Source organism: Plectropomus leopardus, chromosome 20 (assembly GCF_026936395.1).
Source record: "Plectropomus leopardus strain MGB_pleo_1.0 chromosome 20, ASM2693639v1, whole genome shotgun sequence".
NCBI classification, from domain to species: Eukaryota; Metazoa; Chordata; class Actinopteri; order Perciformes; family Serranidae; genus Plectropomus; species Plectropomus leopardus.
The window spans coordinates 3,219,670-3,243,733 of NC_142195.1; positions in this window are offsets into that span (position 1 = coordinate 3,219,670).

The following is a 24,064-nucleotide window of genomic DNA, read 5'->3' on the forward strand; positions in this document are numbered from 1 at the left end:
ATATCAATCAAGTAAACAACAGAGTGACACCACACTCGTCCACTTCTTCTCCCTCTCCCTTTTTCTTTCTGTCTGTCTCATGCTCGGACGCTCTGACAGCCCCCTATTAGTGTGACTGACACTGACAGAAAGAGAGAGAGTGTGTGAAGCTATGGAACTGTGGTTGTGTGTGTGTGTGTGTGTGTGTGTGTGTGTGTGTGTGTGTGTGTGTGTGTGCATGTGTGTGGATCTCGTTCTTGCTGACAGGCCCACCTGCTGTGAGTCTCTGACTTTTACACACAGACCCCATCATGTATAACATGAGTTACACTGCAGAAAATCCTGCTTTCTGATTGGCTGGCAGGTGTTCTGGTTTACTAGACCCATCTGCTCCTCATATTGACTTTTAATCTGTATCTGGATATCATGAGGAAATGCACACAGAAAAGATTGGGATCAGAATGCTATTGGATCGTGCAGACCTCATCCAGTGGTATTCCATACTTCTCTTGCTGAAAATAGTGACTGCTAGATTGGCTGGAATTTGATGTGCAGCTGGATAAACTTTGGTTTATAACTTTGAATGTCATTTCATTATTTATACCTGTGCTTTTCCTCCTGTGACATTTTAAAAATGTTTTTTGTGATCCTATGATTCCTCTGAGTGGTTTATGTGGTTACCATGATCACACACCTGCTGAAAGAAAGTTGAGCTACAAAGGAAAACATGGTGCATTCCAGGTAAAGCCAAGCAATGCCACAAAGGGGTGTCTTTAATTTTGAAATAACCTTTTGCTGGAAAAGACTTGCTACCAACTGTGCTGATATATACATACTTGTGTATACTTGTAGCTTTCCCTCCGGTAGCTTGAGCATGCGAGAAGATAGAAGAAAGAAGAAGAAAGAAGAAGAAGAAGAAGAAAGCCTAAAACCAATTTCCTCGGACAACCACTGACATGGAACCCACAAGGAAAGAGAACACAGAGCAGATGAAGAAACGTTTTTACCCCTGCCTCTCGTTTTGAGTACCACCTTGCCCTTGGAAACAGAGTTTCAAGGGGTAGTGGTTGAAACCTCCCCTTATGAATTGGGACAGACCCTGAAATTCATTGTCATTGATAGTTTTTGATGCTGGCGTTTGCATAAACAGATGTGAAGAATGTTGCCATTTGAGTATGTTGTCTTCTGCTGTGGTGATTTCTCTTCGTGGGCTGTAGGCATCCTTTTGTGGTTGTCTGGACGCTTTTTGATTTGTTCACAACTCAAGTTTCAATCAATCAAACAAGTCATCAAATAAAAATAACACTGCTTCATTATCAGATTCATGCTCCTACCCTGCCAATCTGCACTGATATCCAAGAAGCAATAATGTGGGACTGTCATGCACAAATCACCAATAGCAATGAAATAAATGAAAAAGGTAGCTTCTGAGACACTGGCACACTTGAAATGTCTTTTGAAGAAAAGGACCATAATACATAGGGATGACATTAAACTAAGATAATTTGATGGTTAAGGCTATCACATTTTTTTTTACATTTTTTTTATTAACAAAGAAATTAGAGTGCTGCCTGAAGGAGTCCTAAAACCTGGCAATGAGTGAGGGTTTCAGCACTTCTGGCTCTCTTATCTCAAGGTCAATGAGTTTTTTGAATGGATCTTTGGTTTGAAGCCTGAAATAAGGTCTGTGGTTAACACAAGCTGAAGAGGCTTTCAAGTTTTCCTCTACAACATGAAATGTCTGTAAATACCCCACTGTGAACTTTGACGCTATTATGTCTTTTTATAAACCGGTTGCTAATAAATGAGACTTTACAGCCATGTTTTGGTGGTGATGTTAAGTTATGGAACCATGGTGTAGTTTGTGTATAACCTAACATTAGTTAAATTGTATTTACGCTTCAAAAATCACATCAGTAATGTTCATGTTTATCTTGCTAAACAAAATGTCTATGCCACAAATATTTCTGACAGAGCTTATTTTCTACAACAATCCAATATCCAATGGAAATGGAAATCCCACAGGTTTTTGGTTGAGGGAACTAGGATGATGTTAACAAAAAACATCTTACCTGCCGCACTGCATTTGTGGAGTTCTTTTGTTGCTTGTTCAGCAGTCTTACAGATAATTTCTCGGTTTGACTTGGTTTGATGTGTGCCTCTGAAAACCTCCATTTTCATGGTCATGTAGCCCTGACGTTTCACCCTAACCTTATTTCAACATGGTTAAACAGGAGGGGTAAGGGCTAAGTGATAGGGATGTTTTGGGATTGGGCCTTGTAGGACATCAGTAGACACAGAGGCAAAGAAACTTAAGTCCACCTGGATCTGACTTGAAAATGTGGGCTAAAAACGAGTGTAGTCGAGAATAATTGTGAATGATGTGCTCCACATAGGAGAGAGATGGAGTTTACAACCGAACTTAAAAAGCTACCAGATGAAAAATAACGCATGGAAACACATCTCTCTGGAAAATAACTACTTTATTCATACACCAGAGGCAACTTGCGAAAATAATGACCCACTCAAGTCTGTTTTGGACCTGACTGTCAAGCAAAGCATCTGGCTTGTGAGAGTGGAGACAAACTCCTTGTATCTCTGCTTGAACATGTCTTTACTGATTCATTCATACTCAGACAGTGCTTGACTCCCCTTCCTCCTGTTTCTGCTCCACCATCTCTCCTACCCTCCCTCCCCCTCCGTAACATCGCTTCCACACTCCCAATCCTCCCAGTAGGAGGTGAACCAGTGTTAACTACCTCTAAAATAACCATCTTCCCTCCATCATAATTGCCGTTCTTGACAATTGTAAAGATGATTAAAAGTAGCTTAGCAGCTTTAGGGGGGGGCACTGCGCTGTTCCCGAGGGCATACAGTCTGGGTCCGTGTGTGTGTGTGTGTGTGTGTTAATCTGGTAGAAGTTATAAATGTAATTACTGACAGTGTGAGTGTGAGACTAAAGCTATCAGAGGTCAGAGCAGCTGCTGCAGAAGCATTTATGCAACATTTGGCCATCTGACGACACGCATGCACACACACACGCACACATAACTGCAAAGAGTTTACGTTATATTTGTTGAGGTTTTCAGATATTAGCCCCCACCCAGATATGATTGAACTTTTTGACTTCACACCACCAGGTGTCAGTGTAGGATTTCTCTGTATATGTGTGTGTGTGTGTGTGTGTGTGTGTGTGTGTGTGTGTGTGTGTGTGTGTGTGTGTGCGCAATTTGGGTGAACTGACCCTTTAAATCACAATTTAAAGAGCTACAGGGTTTCCTCTCTCTCTCCCTCACATACACACACGCACATGCACACAGCCATGCTGACCGTCTCCAAAATTGACTCAAGTGTGCTCATGAATATTTAAACTCTTTCTGCTTTTACTCTGTAATCTTTCTAGAAAAGTTGAGAAGAAACATACTGACACCCTACACTTGTGTGTATTTCTATACTTGTAGGGAACCTCACATTATTCACATAATCCATTCCCTACACCAGCTATTTAATTAGTTCGGAGTAAGGAACTGTTAATGAAAAGGATCCCAATGGGAGGCCTGAGCAACATGGCTTGAAGTATGACTGACATATGAGTCACCACATTGTTAGATAAAGTACAGCAGCAACGTAGTAACAAGTCAGTCATTTTCTGTAACCGCTTGTCCTCGCAAAGGTCGTGGGGGGGCTGGAGCCAATCCCAGCAGTCATCGGGCGGAAGGCGGGGTACACCCTGGACAGGTCACCAGACCATCGCAGGGCCGACACATAGAGACAGACAACCAATCTGACAATCAACCTGACCTGCATGTCTTTGGACTGTGGGAGGAAGCTGGAGACCCTGGAGAGAACCCACACAGACACGGGGAGAACATGCAAACTCCGCACAGAAGGGCCCCCACTCATGGACCGAACCCTGTTTCAACCGGGATTTGAACCAAGGACCCTCTTGCTGTGAGGCAACAGTGCTAACCACAAAGCCACCGTGCTGCCCGTAGTAATAAGTGTATTGTATTTTTTAAATGCATGACAGCAACATCAGTGCATAGTATTATAGCAAGACACATAGGTTCAAGGCATTTCTTCATTTAAATGGCGATAAAAGAAACAGCCCAGCTGCCTGAAGAAATGTTGGCACTATACATTTCTGTAAACCATACATACGTTAAATTTGCATGTTACTTATGTATCCTATCAACATTTCAGAGTTATATTTGTCATCAGTTTCCAGAAAGGAACCCAGAACTTTTCAGATTCTGCCAGCTGGAATGAGCATTGCAGGTCATCTTTTCGTGAATTCGAGTTATATTGACGCTTCATCCAACCAGCTCCTTTGCTTTCAGCGCGCTCTCTCTCAACATTCATGCACAGAGAGTGCTTTACAGATCTCACCACTTTAGTTTGGATTCTGACATGATCAAATCTAGTGGCAAAGTAGGTACGCCTGTCCCCATTTTCAAAAACGTCCTCATTTTACAAAATGTTCCACACTTTCCAGATGTGTCCCTACATTCTCAAAATATCCTCCTGCAGAGGCTGAGGAACAAATGTGCACTCAGAAACACAGCGTATCCAGCGAGGGGAAAACAAACAAACCTGTTAGAAATAAACAACCTGCTGCTCTCTACTGGACTCTACTTCCTTTCCTTGTTCCATCTCCTCTCTTCTCATTGTTTCCTTTCTTCTTTTTGTTTCCCTATTCTCCTCTCCATGTTTATTTCTCCTTCTTTCCTTTCTTCTTTCTTCTCCTGGTTTCCTTTTATTTCTTCTTCTTTTTTTCTTTCTTCTTTCTCCTGTCCTTTTACCTTTTTGTTCCCTTCCTCTTCTTGTTTTGTTTCTTTATCTCTCTTCTCCTTGTTTCTTTACTCTCATTTTTTGATTTCTGTCCTCTCCTTGTTTCCTTTCTTCTTCCTTTTCTTCCACTTCTTGTTTCCTCACCCTCCCTCTCCTCTCCTTGCTCCTACTCATCTCCTCTCAACCATTTTTTTCTTTCTCCTTCTCTTCTCTTCTTGTTTCATTTCCTTTCCACCTCTCTCCTTGTTTCTACTCATCTCCTCCTCTTAGTTCCTTTCTTCTTGTCTCTTCTTGTTTCCTTCCCTCTCCCCTTCTTGCGTCCTTTCTTCTTTCCGCTTCTTGTTTTTCCTCTTCTCTCCCCTTACCTTTCCTCCTCTCCCCTCTTCTTGTTTCCTATCTTCTCTTCTCCTTATTTCCACTTCTCTCCACTCCCCTTTTTCCTCTCATGTCCTTGTTTCCACTCCTCTCATCTCCTTATTTCTTCTCCTCTCTTCTCCTCTCCTGAGATATGTGTTGTTGTCGTGTAAATGGATGAATTAATACTAAAATATATAACAATCATGAGTAAACCTGAAAAGGCTTCAAAAATATGCATTGTGACACATGCATTGTTACAAAAGGTGAAGGAGAATGAACGCAACTTCAGCTACCAGAAATAATCTTTTTATTTTCAATAACAGAATTTAACTTTCACCTCAGGGCACCTTCAAAAGAGGAAAAATGAAATCAATTATGTGTTTTTTAGGCTCTTACTGAGTTCCTGACTCGTGTACAGTGACTACAATGCTTCATTCACATGTAACCACATCATTAAGTTAATGTGGAGATGAATGAATGTAATTGTAGCACAATGTTTTTTTTTCCCTGCCAATTAAATTGTCCGTCAGGACAGCATTCAATGACTCACCGCTGCTCTGATAACTGAGCAGAGCTCAGAGCTGTATCTTGCTGAGCGGCTGCTCAGAGAGTGCATTTCCAGCCAGGCGTCTTTCGTAGTAGTGTTCTGGCATGTCGAACGCTGAGTCCTAAAAGTCATTTTTCTAATTGATGTTGTATGGAGTTGTAACTCTGAATTAAAAAAAAAAAAATAATAATATATATATATATATATATATATATATATATATATATATATATATATATATATATATTAGCAATTTCTAAATGAACAGAAGAAAAATAAATTAAAAATATATACGTAATAATAATAATAATAGTAAAAAAAATCTAAATATATTTTTTATTATTAGTAGTTTTAAGTTAAATGACCAAACCAATAACATACAAAAATGATTAACAATATATATACATATACATTAAAAAAAATTATTCAATATACGTATACATAATATAAACTATTCAGGGAGTTCACAAGTCATTCATAGTTCACAAATTATTCAAAATTAATTGGTTGATAAATAGTAATTGAGTAATTTCACGTTACAGGAAAGGACAGAGGGAAAAAAAAAACTTTGTTATTTATTTAATCAATTTCTTTTATCTTTCTTCAAATATATGTACTTGATTCCTAAGTCTCATAGTGATCTTTTCCATTTCATATATTTCATTCACAAGAATTCCATTTATTATTCATATATTATTAAATGTTTAAATTGTCACTTTCTTGTTATTTGTTAGAGTATTGCTACCCCTATCATTCAAAACAAATACAGGCAGGTTGTGCATCATTTTCTGCCCCCCACTTCCTGTTGTAACTGCTGATTTGTCTCTCCACGTTTCCACACCGCTATATGTTTGTCTCAGCGGTTTTGTGTCTACTGTTGTGTCTACTGTTGTGTCTCTATGATTCTGTCCTTGTTTTTACACCGATTATTCTTACTTCTTTCTCTTTTTTAAAAAGTTATCTTTAATGCATCTGGTTCAGCCTTGCGGCTTTGTCCATGCTTGCTCCAGCAGTGTGGTAAAGCTGTCCTCCATAAGAACACTGGGAATCTTCCCGTGAGGATTAGATCAATATGTTTTTTTCTTCCTTTTTCCTGAGGTTGGGTTTTCAGTTTGTTGTTTTGTTTATATACAAGATATATTTCTTATTTTGTTCCTTGTGTAATTATTATAATTGGTGGTTACTTTTCATGTGCTTTTATTGTTGATTTTTTACAGTTTTTCTTTGTTTAGTGGACTGTGTGTGTTTGTGCAAGTGTGAAACTCCCATTTTAAACACTGCTTATTATTTTAAAGAAACATTGTTAAAATAAAATTTGTACTTATATTTTGAAGTCCTCCAATGATTATGAACCTGATTGACCTTGATGAGTCTTGTGGTAAAACCCTAATTGGTGTTGTTGGCAGGATACAACTGCAGAAATGTGAATGCAATTCCTCTTTTCTTTATTTCTTTTTTTGTAACTGTCGCTGTATTATCCTTATAGACAGTCAGGTTCTGTGTCTCATGTTAATACTAGAATTGGTGACTACTTTTCATGTGCTTTTATTGATTTTTCTTCTTTTTCTTTCTGTAGTGGACTGTGTGCATCACCATTTTATACACTGCCTATTATTTTAAAGAAACATTGTTAAAATGAAATTTGAATTTCTATTTTGGAGTCCTGTTTGTGCTTAAGTAAATTTAAACCACTGTGACCTTGATGAGTCTTGTGGTAAAGTATTCTAAAAATGTTCTCAGGGTGGAATAATTTTAATACATAGTAGAAATAAGCCACGCTTCTGCCACAACTTGGCTTTGAAACGGCAGGATTCTCTCACAATAAACATGACTTCAATTTTTCTTTTCTTTTTCTGCTTTCAGTGGCTATCATTGTGGCTTTTTCAGATAGGCAGTCAGGTCTTTTGTGTGTTTAATGTATGCACAGTGTAGAGACAAAACAGCAGTGTCTGTTCCAAGCATGCAAGGGTGGTAAAACAGTGTCAGTGTGGTATGGTGCACCTAAAAAGTAAAATGAATAAGTGAGGAGGAATTAAAGCTGCAACATAACCCTACAGGTGCCTGCAGGGGAGGAGAGAGAGACTGTTAGCAGCAGGCAGTGCTGAATGGGAACACTGGGCCCAGGTGTTCCCAGCTGGAACCCATGATCCCCGTCCTCACCCACCAACCATCTGAAAAACAGGTAGACCAAAGGACAGATTGGCTGGGATGGGAAGGGGACATCACACAACTGAGAGAAGGAACGTAATAAATTATAAGATGACAGAAGGATGGAGGTTGTAAAAGAGAAAGGAAATCAATTAGGGCTGTCAGTGTTAAAGCTTTAATTGCAATGATTAAGGGCCATAACATAATGCATAAATTAAAAAAAATTGTAGATCGCTGGCAGCCAACAGTCAACTTTCCTGTATTTAAGAGGGCGCACTGGGCTGAGTTTCAATGCTCTGATGATACTGGTATCATTTGAATTTAGAAGACCTTAGAAATCCAGTGGTACCAACCATGTCATGCTAGCTCCTCTGGGAGGGGGCTAAATAACATTCCAAAGTTAAATTTTGGCAAAGAAAAACAGAATGACTATTTCACAGGGGTCCTACATTTATTCTCCACAGACCTGTGGATGAAAGTAAATTGACGAAATTAACTACAGCATTGCTAAACGGATGGAAACTGCAGACCAGTCAACATGATTGAAGTTGTGACCAGCCATATGTCCTAACATCACAGGGAACAATAGAGTGAGCAACTAAAGTGGAACTCCTGAAAAGTGACAATGCGAGGTGAAGCAATCCTGACTCTGGTCAGGATTGCTTCACCTCGTCAATATGAACTTCAGATCTGCTTTTAAATGCAATATGATGTAATTTCAAACATGCAATTTAAAAAATTAGTTAAACATCGCAATTCAGCAATTAATCCTGAATTATAAAATGAATTGTCTGACAGACCTAGCCAGGGCTTTATAGACTGGGGACACTGGTGTCCCAAGCTCCTACTGATTATCCCCTGCTCCACCCACCAGGCATCTGAAAAACAGGTAGACAAAAGACAGATTGGCAGGAAAAGGAAGGAGTCATTGTGCGAAAGAAAGTAATACAGAGATAAGAGAAAGATGGAGGGAGATCAAAGAGAAGAAAGAAATTAATATGCAAAGAAAAACCATATAATGGCTCATTTTCATATAAATTATACCATTTACTGAATAGAATTTTTTATTTCACTTCTCCATCTTTCTTTCCCTCCCTGTCTCCTCTCCTTCCTCTGTCTTCTCTCCCTCCCCCATTCTCTCCTCCCCTTCATCTATCTTTTTGACCACTCATCTGTTCTCTCCCTCCATTCCTCCCCCACTCTCTCTGCAGAGAAGAGTTGCCACTCATCTTCATTTGAAGACACGTCTATTACCTTATATTCCTTATATTACGTCACCACTGACAGTGTTTCTAACTGACGCTGCCATGTTGTCAAGTTAAGCTGCCTGTAAGTGCATCATGTGGACACACCTTGTGCGTTCATTGGACGCACAATAACAATGCCACCGGTTTTGTCAGGGGCGTGTTCAGCCAACACCATCCAGCCACGTTCCAGGTCACACTTGTATGCTGAATGGTCATGTGATATTGGTACATATGGAGATTGATTTTGAAATGATGATAAAAGCACTTGTGTGTACAGAGATTGTTTCCATTCATTCATTTTCATCCAACTGCTGAAAATCCCAACCTCACAAAGGCCACACTGAAATTTTCCAGAGCAAACCGTTTCCCTGGCATCGAGACCTCTGAGGAAGGTGAAACAATCTTTCCTGTGCATTTATGGGGCTGATGCTCTTAAATGATAGGTACACATGTCAGACCTAAGTTAGGATCTCCCATTAATACAATTATGGGATATTCTCTGATCAGGCCTCTTCTTTATCTTTTTCTTCAATGTTTTATGGGATAGGTTGCCTCTCTACTGTTGATCGATGCTTGATTTTGACTTTTCTTTAATCTTGACTTGTCATCTGCTTGATCATCTTGCACTATTTCAGTGCACCTGATCTACTCATTTTTATTGTTACTTCATTTATGAGTTTGTTGTTCATTTAGTAATTTTAGCCACCTTATGTCTTTGGTGTATTTACTGTTACATCATTTATCCATACTTATTCTTAAACTCATTCATTTGTAGTTTTAGGAGTAGTTTTGCTGTGTAGTGAGTAGTTTAATAAAACTTTCATTTATAAAGACTTGATCTTGTGATGTGTGTGTGTATACTGTCAGGTCCCTGTACACCTGGAAAAAGACCTCTGTTGCAAACTTCAAATTATGAGACTAGATTAATTTCTAAGGCAAAGTGGGCTATCAACCTTGCCTAACCTAAACTTATTGTTCCTGATAGCTGAAGTTGAGTCCCATTACTCCACCTCATCTTAATACCAATTCATGTTTCTGAGTAATAATTTTGCATTATGAGTTGTTGTTGTGTATTTTGGTATTGATTTATCAATTAATTAATAATTTTAATTAATTGCTAATTAATTAATAAATCCCCTATTCAAACCGCTACACAGCCGTGAGCCAAACTCCACAAATGGCTGCAGAGAAAACAATAGAACATGTGAAAAGTTCTGCCAGTGCTGTTTTTGTCAATAAAAATAACTTTATCCAAATAATTATATTATATTAATGCGTCTGAACTGCTTCATTAGCATACTGCAGTGCCTCTTTCAGACTTACAAGACTACATCTGGTTGAGATCTGCATGCTACTTTTCTGCGCTATTCTAGTTTACACCTTTTTCTGTCTTCTCAACACCCATGTCTGTCTGATAAAACCCATCTCTCCTCCTGCAGGGTGAAACTAAAATGATCAGATAAATAGCTGATTCTTTCATTTATACCTCACTCATCACACAGTGTATCAATATATTTTGCCTCAGAAACGCAGCCTGCACTTATTTCACTCGGCACTCTATAATCATGGCACAAGTGGCCTTGAAATGAGTTTTGCAGGTATTTCTGATGTTTTCATTAGGACTCTGAGAATCTCATCATCTTAAGAGGATTACTTTGAGAAAAACACATCGATGAAAAGAGATGAGCAGTTTCATTTATCTGCTCTTCAACAAAACAAGATGATGTGATTAAAAAATGATGAAGATGCCAGAGAGGTTGATTAATTTGTAACTTGTATGTCTGTGTTTTCTTTATTTAAGCAATCTGCGAGTCCTTGAAAAATCTTGAAATGCCCTGAAATGCATCACGATAAGTATGAGACCTTCAGACCCAAATACAGTCTTAATGGAGGTAAGTTCTACACAGCATTTCGGTAGCAAATGACATATACTCAGATATGGGGATGAAGGCTTGATGATGGTGCTATTGTGTTTGTTTATTGGGAATAATGTAAACCAAAAACATCAAGGCATTTTGCTTGGTTAATGGTGAGTTTGTAAGTGACTGACGAGGCCTATTTTGGCATTTTTGGAGTCGGACCATTTACTGGGCGCATCATTGGAATATATATACCATTTGGTTATTCATTGCACCACACTCTCGCAGTGCAGAGTGCACTCAGTGGTACAGATGGAGCAGTAATACATCAGGCGCAGTGATAGTGAAACTTAAGCATTTCTTGAGTTTGGTATTTGCTTCAGCAGCAGCTGTTCCTAGTCTTATCCACTGATTTGATCAGCTCTGACCAGGACCGAACAATTAGCACCCTGAAACTTAAACTGCTACTAAGAGTTTGGGGGGATCATGATGACTTCTGAATTTAGAGAGAATGATTAAAAAGGGACATATACATAAGATTAAAAAAAAAAAAGGGAAATTTGCTGCTGCATTGAGGCTCATTTACTAATGTGTGTGTTACAGCTTACTGACAAGGGGGATAGGCAGGACCCAAAAGCAAAATCACAAATGGGGATGCGAACGATCAACAGATTTTTAGTTATTAGGTAATGGAATATGGAAGGGAGTGGAGTAGGGGGGATGGGGGCCAAGGAACATGAGAGCAGGCAAAGCTGGTGTGGCTGGAGGAACTGATGGAGTCGAAGAGGCAGGGAGGAGTGTGAGCGGGGAGTGGGGAGCAGGGATTGTCTGAGGTGAGATGAGAGGCGAGGGGGAAGTGAGGCTGGTGAAGCAGGGAGTGGGGATAGTCCGAGGTGGGGAGGGCAGCGGGTGGCTGAGTGCAAGGGGCTGGGCGGTGAGGCACTGGAGCTCGAAGGAAAGTAGGCACTGGAGGAGACAAAGAAACACGAGTAAGTTCAGACAATCCAGAATCCACAAAAAACACAAAACATTAGAAATAACTCTCGAGTAGAGATAGTCGATCTACCATTGGTGAGGTGGGAAAGCAATCTGGCACCAGAGCAGAGTGACGCAGGAGTATTTATGCTGCAGGGGGATGATTGGCGATGAGGTGCAGGTGAGGAAGTGTGCCAGGAGCTCCAGCCCCTGCAACAAAAGAGGACATCCAGAGACACCAGCAGAAACGCACAAAAACCAGTCCCAAAAAACACCACAAACCACAAGGCACCACAGTGTGTGTAGAAATGTTTGTAACGTGCGCATTAAGTAAGCACACAAAATTGTCATCGGGTTAATTAATGAATTAATTTATTCATTGTCCGTAATCGCTCGTCCTTGCAAGGGTTGCAGAGGGTGGCTGAAGCCAATCCCAGCTGTCATTGGGTGCGAGGTGGGGTACACCCTGGACAGGTCGACTATTGCAGGGCCGACACATATAATATTAACTTAGTAGTAAGTAAAAGCAATCCCCATAAATTGATAAAACCATAAAACAATTTAAAGCTCACAGTTACGTAAAAGCTAAATGATAAAAGTGAGTTTTAAGAAGAGACGTAAAAGAAGATCCTGAATTTGCCTGCCTGAGATCCTCAGTTTTGGAGCTCGAACTGAAAAGGCTCTGTCTCCTTTAGTGACTAGTCGAGATTTAAAAGCCAATAGTAGGGCCCTGCCTGAAGATCTAAGACAACAATCAGGCTTATAGGGAGTTAGCAGCTCAGAAATATATGCTGGAGCCTGACCATTTAAGGTTTTAAAAACAATCAATAAAATCTTAAAATCAATTCTAAAACTCACAGGTAGTCAGTGAAAAGCAACGAGGACCGGTGTGATGTGATAATTTCTCTTGGTGAACTTTAAAAGCCTGGCAGCAGCATTTTCAATGTTCTGTAGTCTTTGAATGTTTTGCTTGCTGGTGCCAGAGTAAAGTGCATTGCAATAATCCAGTCTGGACGAGATAAAAGCGTGGATAACCTTTTCTAAGTCTGCTGGGGAAAAAAAAGTACCTGACTTTGGTCAGCTGCCTGAGTTGTGCAAAGCAGGCCTGCATTACTTTTGTGACTTGGGTGTCAAATAAGAGGTCAGAGTCAAAAATTACCCCTAAATTACAGGCCTCTTTATGAATGCTGTTTGACAGGGCACCCAGGCTGGCAGAGATGCCATTTATACAGCTGGTACTTGGGCCAGAGGGGTTGATTATGACAATCTCACACTTTAAGTCATTTTACAGCAGGAAATATATGGACATCCATTCCTTTAGCTCAGACAGGCAAGATAGTAAATGACAAATGGATGCATTTCTGGGTTTGAAGGGGGAATAAAATTTGGTGTTTAGCGTAACAGTGGAAATCAATGCCATGTTTACAAAAGATCTGACCAGATCTGTGGATGCAGCATGTGGTTATGTTCAGACAACACAAACATACAACTACCAAGGATTACCGTCAACAAACGCACATCCTGGGAGCAATGGTTAGAATTAGGCAACAAAGTCACAGATGGGTATGTTTAGGAACAAGAGGCAAATGATAAGGTGTAGAAAAAAACGGGGAGCAAACACCTGACTCCCACTACCCCTCTGTCCCACACTATAGGCGCACTTGCATATCACATAGACATGTCCGGTGTCCTCGGGCCATCCACCTGCGTACATATAACAACGCCTCTGAGAATGCTGTCTGACAGCATTCTCAGCCTACACCTTCGGTTGCGCTACATGTTGATGCAAAAGGTGCCTTTCAGTGTCAGGTTAAAATGCTGCCAACGACGTGATATAAGGAGCAAGAAGGCAGGGGCTGTGGATGGATTCAGTAAACCCTGGACTTTCATGACCCTCCATGTGCTCTTGTTGACATCAAAGTAGCAACATCTTAGAACGTCAACACAGAAGGATGCTATCTATCCATCCATCTACTTTCCTCTGTTTATCCGGGGCTGGGTAGCACAGGCAACAGGCTGAACAGAGTATTCCAGATGTCCTCTGTCCCCAGCAATGTTTTCCAGCTCGTCCTGGAAGACCCCATTCAAATGTTCCCAGGCCAGATGAGATATATAATGCTCCAGTGGGTTCTGGGTCTGCCACCGGGCCTCCTACCAGTTGGAGATGCGTGGAACACCTCTAATGGGAAGCGCCCCGGAGGAATCCTGATCAGATGTCCAAATTACTTCCACTGGCCCCTTTTGACATGAAGGAGCAGTAGCTTTACTTCCTACAGATGTCTGAGCTCCTCACCCTATCTCTAAGGCTGAGCCCAGACAGACCCTATGCAGGAATACTAATTTCGGCCACTTGTCTCATTCTGTCAGTCACTACCCAAAGCTCACGTAGATGGACTGGTTAATTGAGAGCCTTGTGGCTCAACTCCCTAGGTTACCTAGAGCGTAATATGTCAATGGAGAAGTCCATCACAAAGTGGCATTTTGTGATGACTTGGGAAGAGAACGTGATGTGTTTTCCCCATCCATGCTTGTGGATGGCCCAACCAGTTGAGAATGCTCATATTCATGGTGCTCCTCCCAGGATTGGTTCTCCGCTGTTTCAACATAAACTGCGTTTGTCTGGTATAGCTTGCTAAAGGCTGTCTCTATGCAATGAGGACTGATGTTTCTTATGACAAACATAGCTCTTGTAAGCCAGCTTTCTCCTCATTTTCAGAGGGATTAAACCTGCTACACTTGGAGTGCGGAGTAAACTCTCACACACTTTCTCTGCTGTGACTGGCACATTCACTACTGCACCTCTTATCCATGTCTGCTTACCCCTAGGCAGTGCTACAGTTTTTCATAAAGGGATATCTCTTTGCAAGACGTCTGCATTCATGTGCTGAAAAGCAGCTGATTTCTACTGGAACATCCACTACATCCAGTTTTTGGAGGCATCTTTCTTTTTGTACCATATTTATCATAGGTTTTATAGATCCACTCAATACCTGCAATTGATCTCAAACAAGTTGTGACCCTGCTCAAGAAAGCTTCACTTAGATAATATACTTTCTTCCTTTCTTCTTGCTATAGCTTTTGATGGCAACATGTGCATTCAGATACGGGTGACGCACTCTTGTGCAACCAAAACTTTCTTATTGCATCACAACTTGTGCTTTGAGTGCTGCTTATTTTTCTCCAGCCGTGCTTTCCTCATCCTTTCTTGTTTGGTATTAAATTCAAAGCTACCAACGTCTGCCTTTCACTGACTGCTGGCTGCCTCTGTCTTGGGGGGTTGATGCAATGAGTATGTGTGTGTGTGTGTGTGCGTGTGTGTGTGTGTGTGCGTGCGTGTGCGTGTAGACTGCAGATTGATCACTCCTGTCATAGCAGGATTGCTGCAGAGTGCTGAACACAGCCTGCTAATTGATAGAGCTCCTCTGGGCCTCGTTCACTCCGACAGCAGAGAGAGGAGACAGAAAAACTCCAGGTTCACAAGAATGAAGGGAACAAGGAGAGCCCAGTGAAAACTGATGTGCTTGGACGGATATGTCATCACCATGGGTACCATCATCGTCTTGATCAAATTCATTTCAGGTAAATAATGCTGCTGCAGAAAGGTACTCACTGTTGATAAAAATGTTTTCCTTTTTCCTTTTGTAGAAATGCCATTTTATGGCTACAAACTTTCCTAGTCATGGGTGAAAACATCATTGAAGCACGTTAAAATGTCACTGCTCTTAAAGAAGTATGTTACTGCTGGGAAGATGGCCTTTGAATAAAACTAGGCCGTCTGTCTAGTACAAAGTCACAAATACTTTTAAAACTGGTGCGATGTGACCAGCGAAAGGAGACACTTTTTCTCAAGAGGTGGAAAACCTACAACTACCAGAATGCACTGCCCAGACCAGACCAGTAAGTGCTCCTGCTGGTGGATGACGTAATTCAAACTTGTGTGTGAGACAATAAAGTGGCAAGAAACGATCTGGTATTACAGTTAAATGGGAAGCTAGAACAACAAACTGAAGATATTTGAACTGAGAAATATACATCTCAGTAACATAATTTGATTTATATTTGATCAGTTTTATTGTGTGATCTGTTTTTTCGGCCTCAGTTTTCACTGTGCAGGAAGCAATATGGCGCTCACTTCCTGTTCACAATTTCTTGCTATGACAGCTAAATACAGCACTAAATGTGCTTTTAAATCATTTTAGCTGAGAAATAGACAGTACAATAACATCATCTTGATGTCTAGTCGATCAACACTGCCTAATTTTAATATTTGATCAAATTTCGGTCCGAGTTTGAGAGACAGCAAGAGTCTCTTGATCCAGCTCTATACCATAGACTCTATATAAACTGTATATAATTACAGTCGCTGCTATCTTGCATTGGTGATGTGACGTGATTGAGCCCACGCAGCAGTGATCTCCCTAGTGGGGGCATTCCCGCCAAAACACCTGTTTGACCAATCGCAAGCAGCCCCATTGAACATGAGCACACAAATTGGCTGTCACAGCTGTCAATCATGGCAGATCTCTTTTTTGGTAGAATGGAATAACTCATTAAAACCAAACTTATAAAAATGGGCACTGGTTAGACAGAGGGAAGTTTACCACACTTCATCAACACATACTACCCACATTGTGGGCTGCTTGAAAATTTGCACAGTATCCCTTTAAACAACTGGCGGTTAGAGAAAAAAAGACTAAGCAAACTCATCAACATTAGTCAAAGTGATCTGAAAAAAACCACCAGCAGTGTGAGCTGAAGCAGCATTAACTGAGACATTAATTACAATCAATTACACCTGTGCTTTTCCTGCTATGACAAGCCAAAAATGTCTGCTGTGAAAGTGGTCTGCTGGTAAAAGAATGATTGCTGTTGGCAGAACTGCCAATTGAAAGCAGCAGCTGTTTTATTAAATATGCTGTGACTGCCATGCGATACTAAATGCACCCTAAAAGAACAAGAACATTGTAGAAACAAAGGCTTTGGCTGCTTATTGAGGAATATCATCTGAAGACCTTGAAAGTTGTCTGTAGATTTGCTCTAACTCCAGCATGTCCCTGATAAATGTGTCAGAATCCAAATTTACAACATAGTTAGGCTGACAATGACTTGTACTTAATTGTCTTATTTCTCTTTTGGGGATTTAACTCTCCTTAACCTCTTCTTCTCTTCCTCCTCCCTTAGCCGCACCCCTTGCCCTCCTCCACATTCGACCCTTTTTCTGAGTCAATACTTCACATCTGTTTATGTCTCTTCAATATTTGATGAAGAGATAATTTGACGGATGCAGATGAAGCATAGCACCCGTACCACAACCCTCCCCTCCATCATCCCTGACTGCGGCCCATCGTCTGAACTGTCCCTCCATGGCAACCATCATTAACAAGTGCTACGTCAGCTGAGCTCTGATACAAGATGGATGCTCAGCTGTAAACCAGAGGCCAACCTTCGTTCCATCTCAGATGTTATTAACCTGCACAGACAAATGCAAGCAATAAACAGGCTGAAATTGGAAAGACAGACCTATGTAGCATTAAAAAAAGTCCAATGCAGTCTGGTTTAACCCCGGTAAAATCTAATTTAGCCCCACTAGAGTATAATTTTACCCCAGTCGGGAATAATTTAATCCCAGCAGAATCTATCTTTACCACTCTAGAACCCAGTTTAACTCCAGCAGTCTTTGTAACCCATTAATTCCAACTGAGTCTAATTTTACCCCACTGGAGTCTGGTTTAACCTCAAGTAGAGTCTGATTTAACTCTTGTAGACTGTAGTTTAATTGTAAAAATCTGCTTTAACCCGATTGCTGTCTAGTTTTTATCCTAATCTGGGAAATTGTTTTAAAAGCTTTCTCATTATGTAGCAGATGGAATATTTCTTTTGGGGATTTATTCCTCAGAGAAACAAAATCTTAGTTATGTGACTTAAAAGTAATTAGAAAAGTAGAACTAAGTGCTTCCAATTGCACCCCCTTTGCAAAAAAATAGAAACACAAAGATTTTCTCTTATGGGAATAAAAGTAGTAAGATTATACTATTTTTCTTCGTATGTTGAAATCGAAAAATAAATTGGATGTTTTCCCTTTCTGTCAGGAAAAATGGTCTGTTTGGCTCAGTGTCTGATTACAGGTTTTGGAGGTAATTTTCTGCAGCATCCATACAGTAAATGTCAGTGCTCATCTCTGTATCGAGTGGATGTGGTAATGAGCCTCTGGCCTTGGAATCGATCAGCTCCTTAACAGGTTTGATGGTCAAACAGCCAAGCGGCATCACAGATTCTCCACCATGCTGTCCAGGTCCTGGGAGGCTCTGCCTTCTGTCTGCTCCTCATGTTGTCAGGCTAACAACTCCCCATCCCCATTTTGACCTTTGCCAAAGCCCTTTCTCTCTGCCGCTGTCTTGTACGCTTCCAGTGATTCTCTGCTGTTTTCCATCTATTAGAAACTCAATGGCTCTTACAGACCTCCAAGGATGATGATCAACTGTCAGCTTAGAGCAATGGACAGATTGGTCTTGGTCTCCAGGGAATGAATCTTAATGATTTTAGTGATACCCTGAATTTTACTCTAGCGCCAACCTCAAAGCAAATTTCAACTTTGAGAACAAAGTGATATTTGGTATTTTATTACACCCACTGTATCATCGTTTTACTTCTGGGATGAAAATATTGTTAGATCTTTGTCTATGTTTATCTGCGATTGAGATACCACTGCAGAAAAACTAAGATGTCTTGACTCCAGCAGTATGTACATGAAATCTGGGTCACTTTGGGCCAGAGACTGTGCAGTTGTGATCTCCATATGGTCAAATTCCCACCCAAACACCCCTCGGACCAATCACTAGTGGAACCATTGATTGTGAGCAAAACTGATTGGCACATTAGGCTGTGAATCATCACATCAAACGCCCTTTTTGTAGCATCAAATAAGTAATTAAATAAACTTACAGAGAAGTGAGCACTTAAACATATTGCACCATGGTAAGAGCTACCTTAAAATAATTATTTGACGTGCACTTTGAGTTGTTTGATTCATGTCCCATTCTGACATTAATTGGGCGGGCTATATGACCTATACTGCAGCTAGTCAACAGGGGGCCATCGAGATGATTTGGCTTTACTTTTGTGGAGTTGTTGTGTTGTTTATTTTTATACACCTTCTAAAATATTTCCTCATGGGAGTATGCATGTCTGCAGAAAATGTAATGCCTGTTCATTCAGTAGTTGTTGAGATATTTCAGTCCACATCAAAGTGGTCAACTGACTGACTGACACAGCCATTGTCATTAGTATGGCTATAAACAGAGTTGATAAGGTTTGGGGTTGGTTAGAGCGCTGAGGCTGATTCATATAGTAAATGTGCAGTAAACAAAAATAAAGGGTAAAGTTAAAACTATGTGAAACATTTATATTTAGCAGAGAAAAGTCCCATTTTGTGGCTCAGTCTGTTGTTTTCTGCTCTTTAAACATTCAGCTGCCAGACTTGCTCCGGCAGGAAAAGTGATTTTACAGAGCTGAGCACAAAACAACATAAACAACACATGACAATAAACAAAAAGTAATCCTGAGAGCAGCAGACTTAATGAGAGACCTTCACTTTGTGACTTTCAATTCCATATTTTTTGACTCTGTAAGTGTACAGCCCATTCAACTTCATGACCAAATCGTCCCAAATGGGAGTCTTTCCTGGTGAGGACTTCAACACAGTAATTTCATTATAGTAAAACAAAGTGAGGCTGTTCGGAACCAGCGGCGTTAATGGGAAGCTTTCATATTTTAACATTATTTGTTGTTTTGTGTCTCTCTCTCGTGGATAAAGCAACCTTCTGTGTTTGTGTAAAACTCAAATAACTAGAAATATGCCACACATTTGTATGCCTCCATGCACACACACACAAAAGATCTCTGTAATCAGCACAGTTTCAAGGTGGTTCTTGAGGATTCTTGAGTTACGGCCAAAAACATGAGTTCATATGAGTTCATAATGACCTGGACCTTTGACCACGAGATTCTCATCAGTTCATGCTTGACTCCAAGTGGGCATTTGTGCCATATTTGAGGAAACTGTGTCAAGGCCATCTTAGAGTATTGCATTTACAAATATAAGACAGATGCAAGGTCAAAGGGACCTTGTACTATAAAACAAAAATTTAAATCAGCTCATTGTTGAGTTCAAGTGAATGCTTGGGTAAAATTTGAATAAATACCCTCAAGGAATTCATGAGACATTGTTTTCGCAAGAATGACACTAATGGAAGGTCACTGTGACCTTGACCTTTAACCACCAAGATCTAATAATTTCATCATTGAGTCTACTGGAGTTTTTGTGCCAGATTTGGAGTATTTCCCTCAAGGCGTTCTTGAGATATTGCGTTTCACAAGAATGGGACGAATGCAACGTCACTGTGACCTTTGACCTTTGACCACTAAGATCTAATCAGTTCATCCTTGTGTCTACTTGTGCCAAATTTTAAGAAATTTCCTCAAGGTGTTCTTGAAATATTGTGTTCACAGGAATGGGACATGTGTATGGACAGACAGATGGACAACCCAAAAACATAATGCTTCTGGCCACGGCTGACGCTGGCATGGAGGCATAAAAAGAGAACACAGATTTTTTTTTACATCTGTCATAAACTGATCCATACTGATTACACCACAAAAAGAAAATTACCAGGTGATGCTATTTACTTCACTGGGTAACTGGGGACCTGTGGGGTTGTCACTCTGCAGGCTTTCATCACAGATGGGTGAATTATTATAGGTAACTGTAAGGTAATGTTACCCTCAGTGTGTGACAGGCCTGCTGCTTTGCATCCTGGACCTGCAGAGTCAGTCTGAGCAGAAATATAGTCCAGCTCATGCAAAGGTCCCCTTAACGGATATAAAGTGCCGTGTTGAAACAAAGCATTATTGATCGGCATGATTATGGCTTTTATGGCCAAATGAAGCGGCAGCCGCTGCACTGAACAGGTCTCTGTGTGATGCGGGAGAATTTATCTGGCAAAGAGACTCAGGCCTGAGGGCTAAGCGCTTGTGACAATTGTTACACTGTTGTCGTTTCGTTTTAGATAGAGTGCCATGATGTTCATATATCCATCCTGTAGATTTATGGTACATTTGTAAACATAACCCTGTCATCAAGGGTCACAGTTACACAAGTGAAACACACAGGAGCATTTATCTTTATTCTGCATTATGCTCAATTCATACCCCCACTCTCTGTATTTTGTGCTGCAGGAAATTCCATTCCAAAGCACATGGTAAATGAGAAATACCACCACGTGGTTGTATGCCTCAATGTCTGTGAAAACATGCATGCTTCATACACATCTTCCCTCCAGTAGCAAAGAAGATCACTACAATCAGCACAGTTTCAAGGTGGGCATCCAAGATTAGTGTCACCAATTCAGTGTCTGACAAAATTTCTCCCCTTCTGTTCTGGAGTTATGATGTTGAGTAATGACCAAAAAACAATTTTTACAGAACATTATGATGTCACAGTTGATCCAATTCTTCAAACACCAGATTCTAATGAGTTCATTCTGTCTGGGTGTGGCCTCCTTTTCCTGCCGGCTACCTGGCTCCACCTGTAAGTAATCATCCAGCAAACATAGATCTCATTCACCAATCAATCCTGCAGTATATCAGCCCCAATTCAACACTCCAGTCTCTGCCAGATTGTTCAGTTTGCCTGCTCAGGACATTACTCCACTATATTTATACATAGCAACTCTTGGTTTACTGCTTTATTTACACTCTGAATGTTGCATACAAAACCTTTAACCTGACCTTGTTAACAGAGGTGAATTGTTCAGTGATTCTGACATACATATCCAGAGCTAGAACTAATTCTGAAGGAATGCAGACACAGCAGAGCATCAGTTCTGCTCGACTCTAACTTCTGTAGGCAGGATTTTTCAGTGACACGTTTCCCTTTGACATAAACATGTGTCTCAATGGCTTTTTATCGCTGTTTTTCCACATTGTACCTGTATTAAATCATCAAGTTTGCCTGTGTGATAACACAAATATATACTGACTACTGAATTAATGACTTCGTCTTTAATTCCCATCTCATCTCATGCTGTCTTGTGTTTTCAGGTGATTATCCACCAACTGTGCTTTAGAAGCTTGTGGTTGTGTGAAGCAAATTAGTCATCATCAGCAGGCTCTCTGTGCCATTAATAACACAAATGAAGGAACTCTGTCTCAACAGAGAGACACGAGAATGGACACAAGGGGGATGCCAGAGAAGTTTTGTAAGATGACATACACAAACACACTTTGTCTACAGTGAAGGTAAGAAATGATTTGACGCAAAAAAAATGGAGAGTGACACTACTTACAGAGAGAAGAAGGGGTGTAATCACTGGAAAGGGGCTCTGGAGAAGCAGCTTTTGTGTACAAATCAATGCAGCAAATCACACACACAAACAAACACACAAACACACACAAACATACACACACATTTGTGCTTAATTAGCATTGGTTCAGCATGATTTAAGAAAATGTAAAGAAACACTATCTGGCAAATAGCCGCACCAATGAAAGAACAGCAGAGTATTGACGGAGCGCTTTATTACAGAGGATTGAATGTTATGGTACATTCTCCTTGGCAGAAAGACATTTATAGCACAGCTTCAGGACCTAAAGAAATACACTGACTGATGGAAGGAACATAAATGTAAGAGTCTACAGCATCTCACACACAGACACACACATTAGAGCTGCATGGCTTGCAAGCTCAAACCTGGCCCATATCAGATCTGACCACGTTGAGCCAAACTGATACTGCTACATTGGAGACCTAAGACCAGGATTTCAGTCTACATTCTCAAGACAGTGGCTCCACTCTTTCCACTGGGCTCTGCCACTGTGTTCTCACTCCAAACTCATCACATGGTGCTGCTCTGTCATGACCTTTTGACATTTTAGGTTTTCCTCTGTGTCAGCTGTTTACGCTCCACGATGCCATTATGGTGATGGCAACAAATACACATGGGTGGGGTGACATCATGGTGGAATGATGCAGCCCGTTACCATCTTTGCTGTGTCAAGACCATAAAATTGCACACGACCTCACCGCAAAGACCACCCCTAACGGTCTGTAATGGTCCTTCAAAAAGGGAAAACAGAAAAACATCTTGACACGTTCTTGAAGCCACTTAGCACATAAACAGCTCAGTCCAATGTTGAAGAACAAAGCATATTAACTTTGTATCAGTAAGCCATTGGCCTGTCCAGACTTTTTTCACTGGCTGCAGCATAGCTTTAATGTACTATTTTTGTCTCCAATACCCATACCTACTTTAATTACTAACATTGCAGTGTCTTACATTCCTGTTTGTAATTTAGTTTAAAGGATAAATAGACCGACCAATTACAACACAACAGAGTGACACCACACAAATGTAACAATAAATCTTACATACTTTTTAAAAGAATTTGTTTCTCCAAAAGTAAATAGTACAATAGCAAGTATACAGTGCTAATAAAATTAAAGTGCAAAAAAATGAAATAATAAGTAATAAATAAGCCTGTGTGAACAAAATTTGTGATAGTTGCATCAATTTATGTGTAAAACAAAAAAAGTTAAATTAGTCAGATTATTACTGCCTCTCAGGTTTAAGACTGAATTGCACCTGTAAAGAAAAATTCAGTTTACTCGTCAAACAGTTCAAACTAATCGGACAAAAAGCCAATTCTAATGCGGAGGCGTCTGGGATGGCTAATCAGATTTCAGGGATGGCCTGTGCCACGTCAGGTCACTTTCTAGACACTCCCCTGCAGTGATCATCAACCAAAAAGGAAATGTTTCTGCTACAGAGATCAGTGGCTAAAAAAAAAAAAAGTTCCTACCAACAAGAGCATAGCCATAGCATCATGTGACCTATAAAAGCAATAAAAGTGTTTCCATTGCAGTTTTGCAAAATATGTTTTTTGTGAATTGCCTAAAAACCACCTCATGCGAACATAAAAACTTTTTTTTTGCGATAAATGGGAGTTTTTTTTTTTTTTTATTGACGTGTTTCAATTAGGCATATTTTATATCATAGTTGGCCATAGGGATTGCAGCCTGCAGCTGCAGGTTTCTGTGTCAATGCTCAACCAATTTCAAAAATTGAGAGTAAAGCGAAGATGAATTTGTGCCACTTGAGAAATGG